The sequence below is a fragment of the Bos indicus x Bos taurus genome, chromosome 11 (assembly GCF_003369695.1).
Source record: "Bos indicus x Bos taurus breed Angus x Brahman F1 hybrid chromosome 11, Bos_hybrid_MaternalHap_v2.0, whole genome shotgun sequence".
Classification (NCBI taxonomy): Eukaryota; Metazoa; Chordata; class Mammalia; order Artiodactyla; family Bovidae; genus Bos; species Bos indicus x Bos taurus.
In genome coordinates this window covers 100,644,413-100,664,816 of record NC_040086.1, presented here as the reverse complement: position 1 = coordinate 100,664,816, position 20,404 = coordinate 100,644,413, and the positions used below count along the sequence as shown (strand labels likewise).

General features: G+C 49.5%; 1 protein-coding gene across 8 annotated transcripts in view; it reads right to left on the bottom strand.

Moving 5' to 3' along the window:
* PRRC2B (proline rich coiled-coil 2B) overlaps positions 1 to 17,508 on the bottom strand; it is an 84,403-nt gene extending 66,895 nt beyond the window's left edge. For 7 of the 8 annotated variants that reach the window (XM_027556597.1, XM_027556601.1, XM_027556600.1 and 4 more), the window contains exon 1: positions 17,307 to 17,508. The gene's annotated coding sequence lies outside the window, so the exon portion shown is untranslated. The remainder of the gene's footprint in view (positions 1 to 17,306) is intronic. The other variant, XM_027556598.1, reaches the window with a different exon arrangement.
* Between the last annotated feature and the right edge of the window lie 2,896 nt (positions 17,509 to 20,404).

The window sequence follows — 20,404 nt, the reverse complement described above, 5'->3', positions numbered from 1 at the left end:
GACAACTAAACATTGTATCCTAGAACAGAAAAAGGCCATTAGGCAAAAATTAAGGAAATGTGAATAATACAGACTTCAATGTATAAATACTGGTTAAGTAGCCAGGAGGAATGGACCATAATAATGGAAGATCTTTTAAGAGAAACTGGGAGCAGAATATACAGAACCTCCAACTTTTCTATAAATCCAAACTATTCTTACAAATTTTTAACTTTCACATCAGTAGAAGAAATGCAAGACAAAGGATCTCCCAGAAAAATTAACAAGGGGGATAAGTGAATACTAGTCTCTACTCCTACCCCAAATTAGATTAATCCAAGGGTCCAGATTTAACTAAGATTTCCAGAAACACAAGAGGAGGGAAATTATCAAATAAAAATTACACGAGAAATTCCCAGAGCTGAAGTACACAAGATTGCAAGGACCTGCCAAGTGCTCAGAGAAATGAGTGTAAAAAGAACACAGGACAACGGGAAACTTCAGGACATCAGGGATAAAGACAAGAACCCCAAAGCTGCCAAAAGCCAACCACGACCCACAAAAAAGGTCCCGGGGAGGAACAAAGGGAATGGCAGTGAGTCCTCATGAGCCAGTGACTTGACTCTCATGAGCATCATTAACCCTCGTATCCAGCTGACCGAGCCAAGTGTGGAGATGGAAGGACGTTTTCAACTCACACAAGGCCACAAAACATTTACGTTCTTAGAAAGGTGCAAGGAAAGATGCTCCAGTGAATAAGAGGCAAATAAATGCAGTAGCCATTCCTGCCTGGAAGCCAGTTCTCCCTTCTTCCTTTCTAGAGGAAGTGACCTAGTCCTCCCCCAGGCAGACAAGAGGCCTGAGAGGCTGGCCCATACCCAGCTGGGCGAGGGGCACACCTGGTCTAAGGGAAAAACTCAGCCTCCTTACCAGTGACCCACCTGGTTCCTTAGGGACACCCCACACAGGACCAACACCCAGAACCTGCCCACCTCTGGAGTTCTACTTACTTGAGCCAATAAATTCCTTATTGTTTAAGACAGCTTAAGACAGTTGCTGTTACTCGATGCTCACGTTCCCCAACTGATGATACACACAGGACGCAAGAAACAAGGGGTCCAGCACAGAGAGACAAGACCCAGAGGGACCACCACCCAAGGCCCAAGATGGCAGCTGCACTACAGTAAGAGTGGACCAGCCGTGACGAAAGCGGGGCCGGGGTCCCCAGGGCAGACGGAACTGGCAGGTCTTCTAAGGCATCTGGGCAATTACAAAACAGTATGTTTTGCATGTTATTGGAGCATCTGTAATCTTTGCTCAAGAATATAGGAAGTTTAAAGTACACTTCAATTTATAAATCTTTCCTATTTTGGTAGTGCTTTCTGTATCCTATTTAAAGAATTTTGTCTTCTCCAAGATCATAAAGCTAATTCTGTTTTATTCTAGAAGCTGTTTTCTCTTTCATGTTTAGCTCTGTAATCTACCTAAAACTGATCCTGGATATGATTTTGGGTAGAAAAATTCTCCCCCCACCCCTATACAGAGAATCCAACTTTCCCAGTACTTTTTATTTAATATTATGTTTTTTAAAAAATTTTGGCCACACCATGGCATGTGGAACCTTAGTTCCCTAACCAGATATTGAACCCATGCCCCCTGTGTTAGAAGGCTGAGCCTTAACCCCTGGACCACGGAGGAAGCCCCCTCCCAGTACTTTTGAGAAGGCCACCTTTCCCATTTGTCATGTGGCACCTTTGTCACAAATTAAGTGACTATTCATGCGCAGTCTGTTTCAAGATCAGTTCTATTCTATCCATTTATTTGTCTGTCCTTCTGCCGACACTGCGATGCCTTACTTACCGTAGTTCTTACCAAGTCCTCACATCTAGCACTGTGTTCTTCAGTACATCAGCTGTGTTCTTCAAGGATGCTTTGATTATCCTTGGCCTTTGATTTTCATATCAATTTCAGAAATCAGTCTGGAATTGGAATGACACGGAATCCGGAGACCAGTGTGGGGAGGGCCGACACAACCTGACAACGAGCGCTACAGTGTGGAGGACACTGCTCCTGCCCCACAGCGGGCATGCCAACCGCTAGCATCTCTGAAAACAGGCAGCCGTCCACTCAAGCCGAGCAAGCGTCTCCCCTGTGACCTGGCAGTTCCACTCTTAGGTATGAACCCAAGAGAACACATACTCACACGCATGAAAGATGTGTCAGAGTGTTAATGGCAGCCAGCACTATTCAGAATAGCTCAAAATGGAAACAAGCTAAAAAATCTATCACTACTAAAACCAACAAATACTATATTCACAGGAAAGTGAAAGGGAAGTCGCTCAGTCATGTCCGACTCTTTTCGACCTCATGGACTGCAGCCCACCAGGCTCCCCTGTGGGATTTTCCAAGCCAGAGTACTGGAGTGGGTTGCCATTTCCTTCTCCAAGGGATCTTCCCGAGCCAGGGATCGAACCCAGGTCTCCCGCATTACAGGCAGACACTTTACTGTCTGAGCCACCAGGGAAGCCACTATATTCACATAACAGAATACTATTTAACAATGAGAAGGAGCAGACAGGTGGTAACTAGGCTTACCGTGGTGATCTTTTGAAACGTGGAAAAATACTGAATCACTATGCTGTGTACCAAGAACCAATATAGTGCTGTGGGCCAATTAAACAAAGTGCCAGTAATTAGGTAACTAAGTAACTATAACTCACTCACAGAAAAAGAGAGCAGATATGTGCCTACCAGAGGGGAGTGGAGAGGGAAAGGATGAAGGTGGTCAAAAGGTACAAATTTCCGGTCACAAGATAAGTACGTACCACGGATGCAATACACAACACATAAACATAACTGACACTACTGTATGTTACAGTGGAGAAGGCGGTGGCGCCCACTCCAGTGCTCCTGCCTGGAAAATCCCACGGACGGAGGAGCCCGGTGGGCTGCAGTCCATGGGGTCGCTCAGAGTCGGACAGGACTGAGTGACTTCACTTTCACTTTTCACCTTCATGCATGGAGAAGGAAATGGCAACCCACTCCAGTGTTCTTGCCTGGAGAATCCCAGGGACGGGGGAGCCTGGTGGGCTGCCGTCTATGGGGTCGCAAAGAGTCGGACACGACTGAAGCGACTTAGCTGCAGCAGCAGTACGTTATATATGAAAATCTGTTAGTAAATCCTAGGAGTTCTCATCAGGAGGAAAAAAAGTTTTTTCTATTTCTTTAATTTTGTTATCTGTATGAGATGACATTCGCTAAACTTACTGTGGGTAATCATTTCACAGTGTATGAAAGTCACGTCACTATCCTGTACACCTTGTCAATTATATCTCAATAAAACTGGATAAAAGATAAATGAGAAGGAATAAACTCACACACAACTACACGGGTGAAACTCACAAATACATGTAATAACACTGATGAAAGAAGCCAGACACATAAGCAGAATGAAAAGAGTCAATTTTACGTGGGGGGGGAAGTACACTCCACAATGAAAGTACAACTGTCATGAACCTATATTTATAGAATAATTTAAAAATGAAAAGAATCACTATAAGTAGAGAACATTGGAAAACACAGAAATCGCGAAACCTTGGTCTTAGGTAAGATTTGATCTAAAGCCCACTCAAACAGAAACTAATGAGTCATGTGAAAGGTACATCAGCAAACATGTTCAAAAAGTTATTCTATACGTGTGACTTCAAGGAAAGCCCCAAATCCTGAAAAAGCAAAAATCTCTGACCACAGTGCAATAAAACAAGATGTAATGAGAGCAGAAGTAAAAATAACGCTATCAGTTGGAAAACCTAAAACTCCCTCTTAAAAAACTTTTGACTCAAAGGGGAATTCAAAATCACAGTTGCAGAATACCTAGAATATAGCACAGATGGAGAAAAGAACACCACACCTGAAACAAAGACAAATTTGTACTCAGAGGAAACTTAATCATCTAAAAACTTAAAATTCCTAACAGAGAAGAATGAAATTAAGCATCTGATAAGAAGTCAGAAAAAAAGACACAAATGAATGTGAAGGCAAGCAGGAACAATTAACAAAGAAAACAGCCAAAAGTAACTTAATGAGCACATTTGAATAAAGCTGGAATTTAAAACAGGAGTTCTTTGGAACAAAATAGCCACTTAGAGAAAAGTACTTGTACCCTCAATTACAGACAAGACATCAAAGCTCAGGGAGGCTAAATGACTGGCCCAAGGTCACTAGCTTCAGGTTGCTATGCTATGCTAAGTCACTTCAGTCGTGTCCGACTCTGTGCGACCCCATAGACGGCAGCCGACCAGGCTCCCCCATCAAGAGTACTGGAGTGGGGTGCCATTAAGGCACAGCAAAACCTGAACTTGAACCCAGTCAAGTCTAACATCCAGGCACTCCTCCAGGAGTGCTGGGCACTGGAGAAACACCTGCTACTGTGATTACAAGGTCCATGCTGGCCACCAAGGGGCCCTGAGGCCCAAAATAAAATGCCCACAGTTCTCCCAGGCTCTGTCCGTACCCCTGGGGCCCCGGTGACTGTGCAGGGAGAGTCTGGCCCAGGGTGGAGTGGGGTCTGAGCAGGGAAGCATCAGGTAAAGAACCCCACTCTTAATTTAGGGTCCAACGGGCACATGGTGTGCGCCGGCCACAGGCTCCTCACCCACTGGGGTCTGCCTCGCGTGTCCCCAAGCACAGCACTTGTTCAATGGGACCGGTGACCATCGTCATCATTGCTAATCTACTTAAAACTCTTAAAACTCCTTCTTTCACGGGCAGTGGGGTCAGTCCCTGTTCACCTAGCTCAGCGGCACACTAGCTTGAGCTGAAGCCTGAGAGAGGACTCAGCTAGAAATCCATTTGCAATCTGCAGACAGCTACTGGCCTATCTCACCTTTTCAACATGCAGTTCACTTAGCAAGTAGAAAAAAAAATTTTAAATAAAAAACTTAAGGCAATTTCAACATACAGCCAGGGATGGACAGCTGGACGGATGTGCCACACAAAGGTCTCCCTGCCCAGGGTCAAAACTTACCAAGGACCTGGCAAATAAAAGAGACACAGGATACATAAGCTCTATTTCCGTTTCTCCTTCCTTTTCTGCCTCCAAATAATGGCGAATTATCAAGTGAGAAGCACTCTGCAAATGCCATCGCAATCCATATTGTAAAACCTGATTTAGCAGAGGACAGAAGTTGGAGATGGCATTTGTATTGGATTGTTCCTTTTAACTAGCTCAACAAAGCAATTTCTGAGGACCAGTGATATATAAACAGACATAACTGAATTGGTTGGATTCCTGTGACCCCCACCAGGGCCCTGGAACCAGGAGGTGAGACACTTGAGGCAAGTCTGAGCAAAACTCAGAGCCTGGATGATGCTCTTACCAGGCAAGAGCCAGTAAGGCACCAGTCCGCACCAACCCAGGGGTCTGGCCCATAGGTATGTGTCTTCATTTGAATTTATATGGGTTACCTCTGTAATTAGTTATCTCTGTTAACTAACAGGTATTTCTAACACACATTCAGTGTAACAAATTCAAATGATCCTAAAATACGCAGAACAAGTCAATCCAACTCAAAAGGTAACAATGTGAACCTGGTGGATGCTGTGTAAAGCTATCAGCAGTTTGTGGTCTTGGATTGTTATTCTATAGATGAGGGTTGTTACTGTACCATGCAGAAACTTCTTTCTTTTACTATTGCTTGCTTTTTATTACACACTGTGGCCATTTTTTTTTTTTCCCAAGAAAATGCACACCACCCTGAGACTCTTTTTAAGCCTGCCTGGTATTTCACTGCACATTTGTGCCACATGTGTTTACCCACGCTCTCCAGACATGTAACTGATTTCCAACCTTGTCCTGTGACAAATAATGCTACAGCCAACGTCCTGCTACATGTAACTTTACACATGGGCCAATACTCCTGAACTGTCTGACATTTCTGTGAAGCCTATTTTTAGTCTGTGCCCAAAGAACTGCAGGGCAGACAGAGAGATGAGGAAGGAGAGAACTGGGACGCAGTGCAGAGAAACCAGCAGGGCTCAGACCCCAGACCTCTATAATCAGGTTCATCACACGGGAAGCCCTCCGGCAGCTCATGCCCACGGGGATGTGGCACACAGCACCCTTAGAACAGACCCTGTCTTCCCCAGGCAGCCCTCCTCCACCCACCGCCCTCCCCAGCTTCAGGCTGCACGTGGCCCCAGAGGAGGCTTGTTAGCAACAAAGCATTCCACCTGGAGGGCAACGCCTCCCTCTAATCCGAGCAGGGAATTACTCCACCAGGCTGGCAGAATAGTAATTACAGCTGTGCAGAGGATCCTGCCAACAACGCTGGGGTGGCCGTCCTCTGTGGCTCCTGTAGATGAGGGAGTGGAGGCTAAGAAGTGAAGGACCAGGCCAAGGTCGCACCACACCCTCTCGCACTCTATCATGCCCATTCAGAGCTAAGCCGCTGCAGCAGGGTGTGTGCTGTGACACAGATGGTCCATCAATAACTAAGCACCCCAAGCCACTCCTCTTGGAAGAAAATAAAATCCCAATATACTGAAGGCAGGGCTTCCCCTTGTGGCTCAGATGGTAAAGAATCTGCCTGCAATCTGCCTGCAATGCAGGAGACCCCTCGTGGTCAGAGAGGCCTGGCGTGCTGAGATTTATGGGGTCGACATCCTCCTGAAAGGTTTGATCCCTGGGTCGGGAAGATCCCCTGGAGAAGGGAATGGCAACCCACTCCAGTATTCTTGCCCTGAGAATCCCATGGACAGAGGAGCCTGGTGGGTTACAGTCCATGGGGTCGCAGAGAGTCAGACACGACTGAGTGCCTAACACACACACATACTGAAGGCAGGGGGATAAAAGGGCTGGGTTGGTTTCAACGCTCTCCAACAATGTCCAAAGGACTGTAGTCTGGGAATCTGTATGCCATTTATTCTCCAAGCCTCGGACTCCAGAGGAAACCCAGAACGATGACAGTCCCGGGCCACCAATCAGGCAAGACCAGGTCTGAAAAAGAAGAACCCCAAAAAGGAGGGCCAAGTGTTGCCCAGGGGCTTTCAGGAGGATGCCAATCTGTCTTTTCGGCACTGGAGAAGAGGAGCCATGCATCCGCACGCACACAGGCTGATGTTCAGTTCAGTTCAGTTGCTCAGTTGTGTCTGACTCTTTGCGACCCCATAAATCTCAGCAAGCCAGGCCTCTCTGTCCATCACCAACTCCCGGAGTTTACTCAAACTCACGTCCATCGAGTTGGTGATGCCATCCAGCCATCTCATCCTCTGTCGTCCCCTTCTCCTCCTGCCCCCAATCCCTCCCAGCGGGTTATTAATGAGAATCGGCTATTACAGGACCAGCCCCCTCCAGACAGAGCTCTGCTCTCACAGCCCCCGTTTCCCAACTATCACAGACTGTGCTGCCCCTTCTCGACAAGGCCACGCCACAGAGCACACGCCCACCTTGCCCCCGCTCCCCGGACTCCCCACGCCAACACCTTATCACTCGCCTGACGCTCTGTGGAGAGCAGTGCCTGGCGAACCCTACGCTCTGCTGCTGCCAGACATGACCAACACGCCGTGAGGACTCACCCAAGTGGACAGAGAGCGACCATGGCCCTTTCCAGGCAGGAAAGGGCCAAAGTGACAGCGCTGGGGAACCACACACAGGACATCTAAGTATATACACATAAAGGCAGGTTCCTAGCTCCCGTTTCCCAGTGGTCACGCCAGGGTAAGCACTCACAGGTGGTTAAAACATTCCCATTACTAGAAAACGAAATTATTTAAGACAGCACTCATCTCTCAATCTGAAAGAGAGAGAGCAACTGCAAGGAATGACTGATTTTCTACTCTGTGAGCTTTCTGGAGTGTTTGGGGTTTGTGTCACAGGCCTGTCCTGTCATTTCACTACATTCTTTTAGTTTTGGGTAAACTGAGCTGTGAGAACTCCTGGTGGCTCTGTCAGTAAGGAATCTGCCTGCAATGCTGGAGACCCGGGATCGACCCCTGGGTGGGAAAGATCCCCTACAGAAGGAAATGGCAACCCACTCCAGCATTCTTGTGGGGAGAATCCCATGGACAGAGGAGCCTGGCGGGCCACAGTCCATGGGGTCACAAGGGTCTGACACGACTGAGCGACTAAACCACCACCAAACCTGGCGGTACAGAATCGACATGGCGTCCTGCTTCTGAGCAACCCTGGGAGGCAAGTTCCACCCGCTCTGGGCAGACTGAGAACCAGAGGCTCACATATGCAAACAGGGGTGAAGGAGGTCTGTTTAAGGTCCAGAAGGTCTGTCTGCCTGACGCCATCAACTTCAACAAACCTTGTCTTTATTCTTTTCAAGACATTTACCTAAAACTCTCCAAGAAAAGAACAAACTCAGTGAAGGGCAGCAGGCAGTGATCAGATGCTCCTGTTGGGGGTGTTTACCTTGGAGAGAGTGGACAGTAGGGAGAGCGCCAATGCCCCAGAGAGGCCCTTGGTTACACTGAGCTCCTGCTGGTGAGGGCAGGGGCTGTGAGACTTGGGTTTAAATCTTCAGCACAGGGCTAAGCACACAATTAGAAACCCTAACCTCTAGCAAACTAAAGAGCCCCAAGTGTATAAACCTGCCTGCTCCAAACCCCCAGGCCCTCAGCTAGTGCTGGATCCAGGAGCCATTAATAGCTACTGTTTACTGAGCGCCTGCCCACCTGTGCCAGGCACCTTAGAAACACTTCAGCATAGGACCCATTGAATCCTCCCCCAATGCTAGGAGGCAGGTGTCACTGTGACATTTTGCAGACAAAGAGAATGGAGACTCCAGAAGATTAAATCATCTTAATCACACAGCTCACAAGTGGAAGAACCTGGATATGAAGACAGCTGACCAAAGCCAAGGGCTACTCTCCCTCAGGAAAAGGAATCTGATGGATTCTCTTCAGGTTCCAACTAACAATAGCAAGCGCAAGGGCCGGCACTCTGTACTTCCCACGGCACCCCGCCCTGGGCACTCGTCTCCCGGAGCACCTGGCCTGATGAAATCCCACCCAGGCATCTCCAGGGTCTTCATTTCCGTAGTCACTTTGCCCACTAGGTGTGAGCTCCTAGAATAGACAGGCGGGGAAAGTGGGGGCCAGAGACCAAGTGGATGAGTAGGGAACTGGGAGCAAGAGAGCAGAGGCCTCCAGATAAACCCCTCCCACACAGTCAGCTGCATCCCAGCAGCAAGACCACCGAGGGCTGTAACCGAGCCTCAGAAACCCGCGGAAGGGCTGCTGTGAGAACTCCCCAACGGGGCGGTCTCTGAATACACAAAGGCTAGAAGAAAACACCTGTGCCAAGCACCGTGACTTTAACTGAAAAGGAAAAGCAAAGTAAACCTGGCTACCTGCACCTCTCCACACATCGGCCCCACCAGCCCCCACCGGCCTCATCTGAGCAGATGCCCAGGCACCTGCACTGGGAGTCCTCGGGAAACACCACCTCTGCTGTGCCTGTCAATGCCGATCAAAGGCTGAGATCCTACACCAGACCACAGGAAGCCTTCAACAGTCGCTGCTTTTAATTTGGGAAACGTGCGCGCCCAAAATGACCTCAAATGATGATTCACTTAGAAAAGCCCCCAGTTCAGAAACACCCACTCTCGTATACTACATGTAAATTGGCACAAAATTTTTTGAAAAAGAGTTTAACGGAATTCTTACCGAAACGCTACTCAACGGGAAGACCCCACACTACAGAAACATACTCTCAAGTGTTATCACATGCAAATTATATGTTTATGAAGACAAATTTTACTGAATTTCACCAAAACTGTATTATTATCCAAAAATTAGAAATAGCCCAATGTCCACCGATAGGAAACAGGGTAAAATCATGTGAATCCACAGATCATTCTCTGTAGTTGCTAAAATAAATGATGTAATCAGTCTACACAGGTGTCATGGAGCACACCACGACATTAAGTGAGGGGCAGCCTGCTGTAGGTCTACACACACACACACACACACACACACACACACACACACGATAATGTGCATTATTTTCTTCCCTGCTAGGAATCACAAAAAAAAAAAAAAAACTTCAAACAACGGTCTCCTTTCAGAGAGATTGGGGAAGAACCCTTATATTTTTCAATATAGATTTAATTTTCCTAAGTACTTTCTAAAACAAGTCAACTGGGACTGTCTGGGCCAAGGTTAAGATTATGACCTATTTTTGTTTTCTTCTTCCATACACATGCATATTAAAAAAAAAAACCTTACAAATATTATTTTTAAAACATTAACAGTATGATAGATCTGTATATACTAGTCTGGGGGAAAAAAGCTCATGATTAAGTTTGAAAATGAAGAAAACAGCAGCATGAGCCCATCTTTGCTCTTTAGTATGAGAAGGATAAACACACCGAACATAAATGACGCCTATTGCCTTGGAAGCTGAAGAGAAGATCATTCATTTTTCTACACACATTTGCTTTTTTTTTTTCCCCAGTAAGTATATTTTTGCAATTAATTTTATATCAGAAAGAATTCCACTTTATGCTTCGGGGCAGTGTTCCACTCTCCCCAGCTATTTCTGAACACTCAGCCCATTCAGACCCGCGGACAGGTTGGCCCTCCCAGACCAGCCTGTGTGTTCTGCACGCCCTGGAACAGAGCAGTTCTTTAAGCTCTGAACTGGATGTAAACAACACCTGCCAAAAAAAGCTCTAAAGAAACAAAGGAAGCGTGGAGAGAGTGCTGGAGGTGACCTCCTTTTTCCAGTTGGTGCGGCAGTGAGATTCACCCCCCCAATTCCACACAGAGAAGAGCTCGAAGCACGTTGGGAAAATCAACTCAAGGCCTGGAGCTGAAGTCCTACCCCCCACCCCACCCCCAGCACTCTCACCACATCCACACTGAAGGGCCTAGCGCTCTGGAAAGCAAGCTGACTCACTAGCTTTCTTCTGCAGCCTAGGCATTTCAACTTAGAAACACATTTTTTAATACTCCAGGGCTCCCTATTTTCAAGAGGTGCTTACTTCAAGTCAGCTACGTTCTCCAGAGGGCCTTCCCTGACCGCCTGAACCCAGGCCGAGCTGGGCTCAACTTCTCACCCGATGTGTACATATGCAGAGCCGTCTGTGTGAGACGCAGAGCATCGGGAGGCGGGAAGCGAAGAATCCGCTTCATGTGACACGCATTCCACTGGGGCGTAAGGGCGAGTCAAAAAAACACAGCAAAAATGTTGGGCTGTTCCCAGGCAGTCCAGTGGTTAGGACTTTGCGCTACCACTGCAGGGGGCCCAGGATGGATCCCTAGTGGGGAAACTAAGATCCTGCATGCAGGGCAGCACAGAAACAAACAGCAACAACAACAAAAAAACCCAAAGTATTTCTAAGTTGTAGGCCATCTACAGACAAAGGGATAAACAAAATGCGGTCGCTGTGTGTGTAATATAGACTGCAGCTGCTGCTTAGTCGTTTCAGTCGCCTTCACCTCTGTGTGAGCCCACCAGGCTCCTCTGTCCATGGGATTCTCCAGGCACTCGGACTGGAGTGGGTTGCCAGGCCCTCCTCCAGGGGATCTTCCCGACCCAGGGATCAAACCCAGATCTCCTGCATTGCAGGCAGATTCTTTTACAGCTGAGCCACCAGGGAAGCCTGTAAGAGACTACTGTTCAGCCTTAAAAAGGAATGGAATTCAGACACATGCCACAACACCACAGATAGATGAACCTTGAAAAACCATGCTAAGTAAAAGAAGCCATTCACCAAAGGACAAATATCGGACAATTCCACTTATCTGAGGGACCCAGACTAACCAAAGTCATAGAGACAAACAGTAACTGGAAGCTGCCAGGGCCTGAGGCAGGGGGAAGGCTGGTGGAGGGGGGGCGTGTTAATCAGCGCAGAGTTTCAGCGTGCAGAGACGATGCAGTTCTGGAGACAGTGGTTGCACAACGCTGGGCATGTACTTTATGCCACTAGGCTGCACACTTAAAAATGGCTGCAATGGTAAATCTTATGTCATTTCTATCCCACAATAATTTTTTAAAACAACAACAACAAAAACCCTGTATTTAAAGTTGTAAAAAGAAAAGCAAGAGGAAAAAAGCAAACAGAACAGCAGCAAGGGCTAGGGAAGAATCACGGAGGGTGATGATGGAGATGGGCTGGGGGCCTGGAAGGCCTCTCTAAGGAGGTGCCGTCTCCCCCCACTGGACACGAGCTCCTGAGGAACATGAGCAGGGCATCCACGTCTAAGTCCCAGAACAGTAAATGTCTAAATCGAGACCTTTGTCCGCACCCAAGCCAGGAAACAGAGTAAGACCCCAACTTCGCTCATCAAAGGGCTTCGCCAGGACTGAGACACCCAGAACTCCGGGGTCTAAGAAGGAAGCCACCTTGTGACGGAGGCTGGACATAGAGGTAGCCAGGGCTGCAGGAGACACTGTTGCTGAGCCAAAGCAGGAGCCTGCGCACCCTCCAACTGGGAATTCTACCTACAGGAAACATCAATGTGGACCCAAGGCTTTGTAAGCAGGGATGCTCCCTAAAGTCTTATTTGTAAGAACAAAAAGTGGGTAACAACAATCTAATAATGGAGGATTAAGTAAATCATGACATATCCATGTAACAGCAATTACACAATTATTAAAAAATCATGTTTTCAATAACTCGGGGAAATATACTATAACGTTAAGAGGATCTATAATCCCTGAATAGTGTATACAGCAGTATTTTCTAATTTTGAAAAAAACATATAATCAAAGGAAAGAAATACACGAGTCTTAATGCAGTTATCTCTGGATGGTGAAGTTAGAGGTGATTTGTGTTTTTATTTTTGTCTTTATTCTTTTCAGTATTTTGCAGTCCCCCCACCCCTCGGGGGAAAGGTTGCTTTTGGGGGAAAAGTACTTAAAGAGCCTTGCACCATGCTTGGCCAAAGTCCAGCAGTGACTTCTAAAAGCAACACATACTGTTTCTGCATTACCACAAGGAGGAAAAGGCTGGCAGCTTTCTTGAAAGGAGGAAGAATACAGAGCAGAGCTACAAAACCAGTTGCAGAGGTGAGAGCGGAAGGAAGTCACCTGGGAGAATGTGAAGGACTGCCAGCAACTCAAGATAGACCACGCTCTGCCCACAGACACCTCCCCACCTGCACAGCTTCACAAGCCAACACCCTCACAGGAGCAACCCAGCCCTGAGCTCAGGCCACACAGAAAACCACCACCAAAAAAAAGCAAGCACAGCTCAGAACAAGCCCAACCAAGACTTTTGGCTCAACTCAGGAAGGCAGGCCTCCCTCCCAGAGCAGATTCCCACGTGCCACCCACAGAGGCACAGCGACACCACCTACAGCAAAGCCCAGGTCCTCCTGTTCCCAGGGGAAGACGCCAGTCCAAATGGCACAAGACGCCAGTCCAAATGGCACCTTGTTCACCCAAAAGCCTGTCCAAACAATTTTATTCCATCAGAAAGCTCACCATCTCCCACCTCTCTCTCATCTCCAACACCACAGGCCATGCCTTTTCTTTTTTTGTTTTACTTTATTTTTTGGTTGTGCCACAAGGCACGTGGGATCTTAGTTTCTTGACCAGGAATCAAACCCGCACCCCCTCTGTTGGAAGCACAGAGTCTTCTAGTGGTCTTAACCACTAGACCACCAGAGACGTCCTTACTTTTCTTTTTTTAATTGAAGTACAGTTGATTTACAACACATTTAAGGTGTACAGCAAAATGATCTAGTTACATATATTTTTCTTTTTCAGATTATTTTCCCTTATACACTATTACAAGATACTCAATATACTCCTGTGATATACCTCGTTGCCTTTTTATTTTTTCACTGAATTTTATAGTTGATTTACAATACTGAGTTTCAGGTGTACAGGAAAATGACTCAGTTATATGTACATATATTTTCCAAATTATGCCTTTATTTCTTTGTTCAAAGGACAAATCTAAGGTTTAAGTCTATACAACCCCCAGGAAAAAAATCTTAAGAAAGAAATCAAGCAATGATTGGAAAAGAAGCCAGTCTAGTTTGCCCTGACTAAAATATGAAATTCAGGACACAAACCCCAACATCTCAGAAATTCTCTTTTTCACAGGGAAATGCACTGCTTTAAAATCTAGTGTAGACAGGCCCTATTTAACACCTGCCCACCCACAGCAAGATACACACCTTTGACAAAAGAGAAGCCTCATTATCAAATTTAGAAATACATGTACTGGCCCAACTGGCCTATTCTGGTTTGAAATAGAAACAAATACAGAAATGAGCAATCTTAAAGCGGTAGAATAATGAGACATACAACCAGCATACATCCATTAGCAACATGAGTCAGTACTTTGTGCAATAAAAAAAAAAAAAAAAAAAAAACTTGAAAGCACAATAAATAATCCTTCAGGGAAAAAAAAAAAAAAACTGAAATTTAAAAGGGAGTGGGGGATGGGCCAACCAAAAGGCACAACAAAAATCCCTGGGCCAGGCTCCAGGCAACTAGACCGGGCAGGAACTAGTTCTGACTTGCCATTCCTGAAATTCCTCTCTCCCAAGGTTTTCTGGCTCTTCCTTCCGCAGACTCCCTTTTTACCCATTTGGGCTTGAAGGAGACTGGAGAGGACCCAGAATGTTTAAGGAGAGACAAGCACCCACAACTGGCTGGAACAAGCCCCTCCACCGTGCAGGTAGCATTAGGGAGCCAGTCAGAGCTGAAATTCACAGGTAAATAAAAAGGTTGTGGAAGGGGCAGTGAATTCATCACATCACCACCCAGCTAACCTCCATCCACAGTGCTGGGCCAGACTGAAATCAGACGGAAAGGATGGGCCAAGAGGCAGGAAGCAGGGAAAATTGAAAGGATGACTTGACCCACTAGAACGTCTCAGTCACACAGCCAGGAGGCCAGAAGGTTCCAAGGAGGTTTAAAAAAAAAAAACCACACACAGAGAACAAAACAAAACCAAGGTGGCTGTGGGAATGCCAAAATGAACTGAAACAAATTCCCCACTGACTGCAGAACCACCTTATGTTCAAGCAGTCTCCAGGGCCCTTTACAAACAAGCTATAGGTTTGGTTCAGAGGTAACTTAGGTCTCAGTCCTTACCCATGGCCAAGACTGGGGTCAGTCTCCCCTAACTAGCCTCAGTCCTTCCTACGGTCTCCCATAAACAGCACAAACCTCAGACTTGGCTGAGTAGCCTCGCTCTTTTGGCCGTTCTGGTGCTACCAGGCAAAATCAAAACATCAGCTGCGGACAGAATTTGGGGTGGTTCCATCCACCAAAATGACAGGAGCAAAAGATCAGGAATTAAAAAGACACCAAAAAACCAGATAACCAACAAAAACATACATACATTTTCATCACCCTCCCATGGATGGAAGTGCTTTGCTGCAAATAGTATGTGAGGCTCCCAAGAGCCCCAACAGATACCCAAGGCAAGGTGTAATTATTCCCATTTTACAGATGCAGGAGCTGAGGCTGAGACTTGCGTAAGCTAACCCAATGAGGACCAGAATCCAGGTTCCAAGGGACACATGTGTCCAAGCAAATGTTTATTTGCCATTCCCAACAGAAAGCAGTAACCCTCAAGAGGCAGGACTCCCTGGGCCTCTGCTTGTTGTCCTCAGCCTCGAGCATCTCATGTTTTCTGCTGTGCCTTAAACCCAGTTGCGGGAACAGCCTCAGAAAGGGCAGGCACCCGGATCCCAGGGGAGAAACCCACCACCACACAGCCCAGGTCGATGGAGCTCCTGAGGGCTCCAAAGCCTGCTCTTCTCCAGCCTGGTCTCCCCACTGAGCCCCAGCGCTGAACAAGCAAGAGCCCAGTGATGTTCTGTGCCCTGCAATCCTTCTCCCTGGCCATGCCTCAGCCCAGCACCTGTGGCATCTGCCTGACCACTCAGCACGAAGGGTGGCACCACCAGTGGCTCAGCTTCCATCCTAGGACTTGATGGCAGGTGTACAAACAGCCACAGGAGAAACCACCATTAAGCACCAACTGTGTGCCAGGCCTTATGAGGGAGAGGATGCAATGTCCCTACGTGTGTCAACGAAGGCTCTGGGAACCGGAGCTGTTTGACACAAGCAGGGCTTGAACCTCAAAGTCAGGGCCTCCCCAGGCCCACCTAACACCCCAGCACTGCACAAACAGGGCTAGATGGCTGCAAGTGGATTCCCAGAAACCATGCTGAGACTTCAAACGGACGGTTACAGGAACCAAACTGGATGATGTACAAGGCCACTTAAAATGCACACAAAACCTTACAGAAAAACAACAATCTCAGGGACAATTGAACAATCCTGTGAACCAAAGCCTTCTAAAGGTTTCTCTCGGGCAGCCATGTAGCAAATGACACACTCCGGAGAGCTCCCAGCCCCCCTTCCCTACCCCCAACTTCCTTCAAGCGACCATTCGGCTGAAAAACACCTCCTCGGCTCGCCTCAAGGTGGGCTTGGACCTCCCACGGTATTTCGAAAGAGGGAAAAAACGGTTAGAAAAAAAAAACGCCTTCCAATTTCACGAAGGCAAATCCACTCTTCAGAGGCCCGCGATTTCAACAGTGCTGGGTTTTACTTGGGGGTGGGGCGGGGAGGAAGAGAGGGGGAGGAAAAAAACCCATCTGGCAGGCCCTGAGCGGGGAGAGATCCTGTTTATTATTAAACATTTTCAGCAACAGAGCATTAAGTGTTTTGAAAATAATGTTCTCGTTCCCGCACTCAAAGCGCGGCCGTCTGGGCGGCTGTGAGCCCCCGGCCCCTCGCACCCAGGCCGGCAACCCTGATCACCAACTTCGGGGACACCCGGCGGGGGGCGAGGGACTCCGCCCCCCGGCCCCGAGGGTCGGCCCCGGGCCCCGGCCCTGCATCCCGCGGCCGCTCTCAGGAGGAAGCAAGATGGGGGGCCGGGCGGCAGGAAACCGGCCCAGACTCCTCCGGCCGCCGAGACACCCGCGGCCGCCGGAATCTAGGCCGGAAAGGCGACTCCCCGGGCTCTCCGCAGCCTCGGCCGCCCCGCAGCCCCTCCCTCGGAGGACCCCGGCCCCGGGGGCGCCCCGACCCCGCCGCGCGCCCGAGCCCAGGCCGCTCGACGCCGCCACAACAATGGGGAGAGGGCCGCCCGCCGCACCCCCCGCCCCACGGTCGCCCCCAGCCCGGCCCCGCGGGCCGACGGCGGCGGCGCGGGGCGGGCCGAGCCCCCGCGATCGCGGACAAAGGTCGGCCCGGCCCGAGCGCCGCTGTCAGTCAGCCGCCACAGAGAGACAAAAGCCGGCCCGGGCCGCGCCGCCTCCATCTTTTAGCGCCGCGCCCGCCGCCGCCGCCCCGACCCCGCGCCGCCCCCGGCCGCCCGGCGCCCCGGGCCCACCTGGTGTAGTTCCGCGGGCGCAACTGGGCCGGGCGATGGCGATCGGGCGGCGGTCAAGCGGCGGGATGGCGGCGGATTGCGAGGCGGCGGCGCGGCTGCTCGCTCGCTCGCTCCCTCCCTCCCTCCCTCCCTCCCGGCTCGCTCGTCGCTCGCTCGCTCGCTGGAGCCTCGGAGCCTGTGTCTCGCCGCTCGCCTCCCTTCAGCTCTCGGCTCCCCGCCCCCCCGCCTGCCGTCGCCCCCGCCTCCGCCCGCCTCCTCCTCACGCCGCCACCGCCGCCGCCGCCTCAGCCCGCAGCCGCGCCTCAGCCCGCGCAGCGCCCCCTGCCGCGCCTCCGGGGACCCGCGGTCGCCAGCCGCCTCCGGGCCCGAAAAGGAGGGGCTGGGGTCCCGGGAGAGGGGGTCGAGCTCGCGCGAGGGGCCCAGGGGAGGGCCTGCAGGGCCTAGGAGACGAAGCCGGGAGTAGGGGGCCTGGGAGAGGGGGAATCTGGGATGAGGGGCCCCCTGAAGAGGCCGGGGGAGTGAGGGGGGAGGGGTTGAGGGGCGGGGCTGAGGGAAAGGGAAGGAGGCCCTGAGGCGGGGTTGGGTCGGGAGCCGGGCGGAGCGGGCCGGAAGAGGAGGGGGCTGGGCTGGAGGGGGCCAGGGGCGGGCGAGGCCCTGGCGCAGGGCGGCTTGGGAAGAGTGGGGGGAGGTGGGGGGGCGCTCGGGGGGCGGTGAGAGCCCGGATCCCCGCCCCCCGCCCCCCCGCAGAACTGCGGCGCCCGCCGCCAGACGGGGAGCCCGGCTGTTGTTACAACACGTTATTTCACAGAAGCCCGGAAAGGGAACCGCAGGCATCATACATTGTTAATTCAAAAGCAAGGTTGTCGCCCAGTCTAGATACTTTATTACATTTTCGTAAGACGGACAATAATAAACCCAGCCTCTTGAGTGTTTGTGTGTGTGTGTGAAGGCCAAACAAAAGGTCAGGGAGAAGGCACGCTGCCCCGGAGACCTCTGCGGTCTGAGGGCTCAGGGGGCATTCTGAGGGCTCAGGAGGCATTCTCGCTTTTTAGTCTGGATACTTGGGCACTTAGGAAAGCAAGCGATTTGAAAGAGCAAAGACAAAGAAATGCGTCTGGAGCCGGGAATCCAAATCGTGTCTGGCACTTGTCCATACACACAGTCAGCACCGACGGGGAGCGGCCAGCCGCGGGGGAGTGATCGGTCTCGTTTCATCCCAACTGCTGGGCGGATGTTGATTGTTCCAATTCACAGGTGAGACACGGAGACTCTGAGAGGTGAAGGAACTTGTCCGAGGCCACACAGCCAGACTTGGGAGGAAAGTGAACCCGCTTCAACTTAACTCGGATCAGGGTGAAGTTTATACTTAGCACTGAGCACCGTAGTGCCTGACACGTAGTAGCGCTCAGTGACTGTTGGTTGGTTTGTGGAATGGAGATGAATGAGTGTCTGGCCCTTGACTTTCTTGGCTGGGAGTTAAGGGACTCTGGAACTCTTTAAGAATCAGGAGGTTATCTCTTTTTATTATCTGGAGAGAGAGGACCAAAAAAAAAAAGATGAAAAATTTGGAGGGTTTTGAGTGCTCTGGAAAACAGGCTAGGAAATACTACAAATGGCAGGAAGGGAGAAAGTCAAGTGGGCACGTGAAAGGAGAGTGACGCCCTCTGGGGACAGCAAGGGCTGCTAAGTCCCTGCGAGTTGAAATGGAGTGCTTCACGAGCACCAGGAAACCCGGCTTTTGTCCCAGACTCAGGAAATCATTTTCATCCTGCACTTCTCTGGGGTGACAACAGCCACAATGCTAGGTACTATTTGTTGAGCACTTTTCTGGGCTGGGCAGGCTGGTAAGCACTTTACAAGAGATAACTCAATACATGGGAGACAGTTACTGTTGTTCCCACTTGATGGATAAGGAAATTGAGATCATGGGTGGTGGAGCAAGGATTTGACCCCAGCTGTGCTGGTCTGTGGGGAAAACAAGGCGAAGGTGCTGGAGCAGGGAGAGGGGCTGTTGGACTAACAGTGTTAGTTAGTGTTAGTTAGTCCAACTCCTTGGACTAACACTGTCAGTTAGGGCTGGTACCTGGGGTTTCTCCAGGACCCTGGAAGTGTCCATCAAGCTCTCCCAGAACTGAAAACCTAGAGAGGACAGAAGTAGGAAGGAGAAAGGGATCAGAGTGTGAGGGCTGGACCAGGGCTGGACTTTGCGGTCATTTATCCCCAAGAGACTATGGGCAATGTAGACGGGAACAATCAATGTGCCAGTTTCATTTTGTTAAAGTTACTAACAGGGCGACAGAGGATGAGATGGTTGGATGACATCACCGATTCAATGGACATGAACTTGGGCAAACTCCAGGAGATGGTGAGGGACAGGCAAGCCTGGTGTGCTGCAGTCCATGGGGTCGAGAAGAGTCAGACATGACTTGGCAACTGAACAACAGCTATAAAGTAAATAGCAGTAGTCAGAGCTGGAACATTGAAAGGAAGTGTGGACTGAGTGGGCCAAGCGAGGCAAAGCTGGGGAGAGCTGGCCTGAAGCAATGGACAAGAGTTAGTTCAGTGTTTTGTTTTGTTTTATTTTTTTGTCGTTCAGTAGCTAAGGTGTGTCCTACTCTTTGCAACCCCATGGATTGCAGCATGCCATGCTTCCCTGTCCTTCACTATCTCCCAGAGTTTGCTCAAACTCATGTCTATTGAGTCAGTAATGCCCTCCAACCATCTCATCCTCTGTCACCCCCTTCTCCTCTTGCCCTCAATCTCTCCCAGCATCAGGGTCTTTTCCAATGAGTTGGCTCTTTGCATCAGGTGCCAAAGTATTAGAGCTTCAGCATCAGTCCTTCCAATGAACATTCAAGGTTGATTTCCTTTAGGATTGACTGGTTTGATCTCCTTGCTGTCCAAGGGACTCTCAAAAGTCTTCAGCTCCACAGTTCAAAAACATCAATTCTTTGGCACTCAGCCTTCTTTGTGGTCCAGCTCTCACATCCATACATGACTAGTGGAAAAACCATAGCTTGTTCAGCTTAGGGTTTTTTCTTCTTCTTCTTTTAAATATTCAGAAACTATGCTTATGAGTGGAGAAATCTCTCTGAACC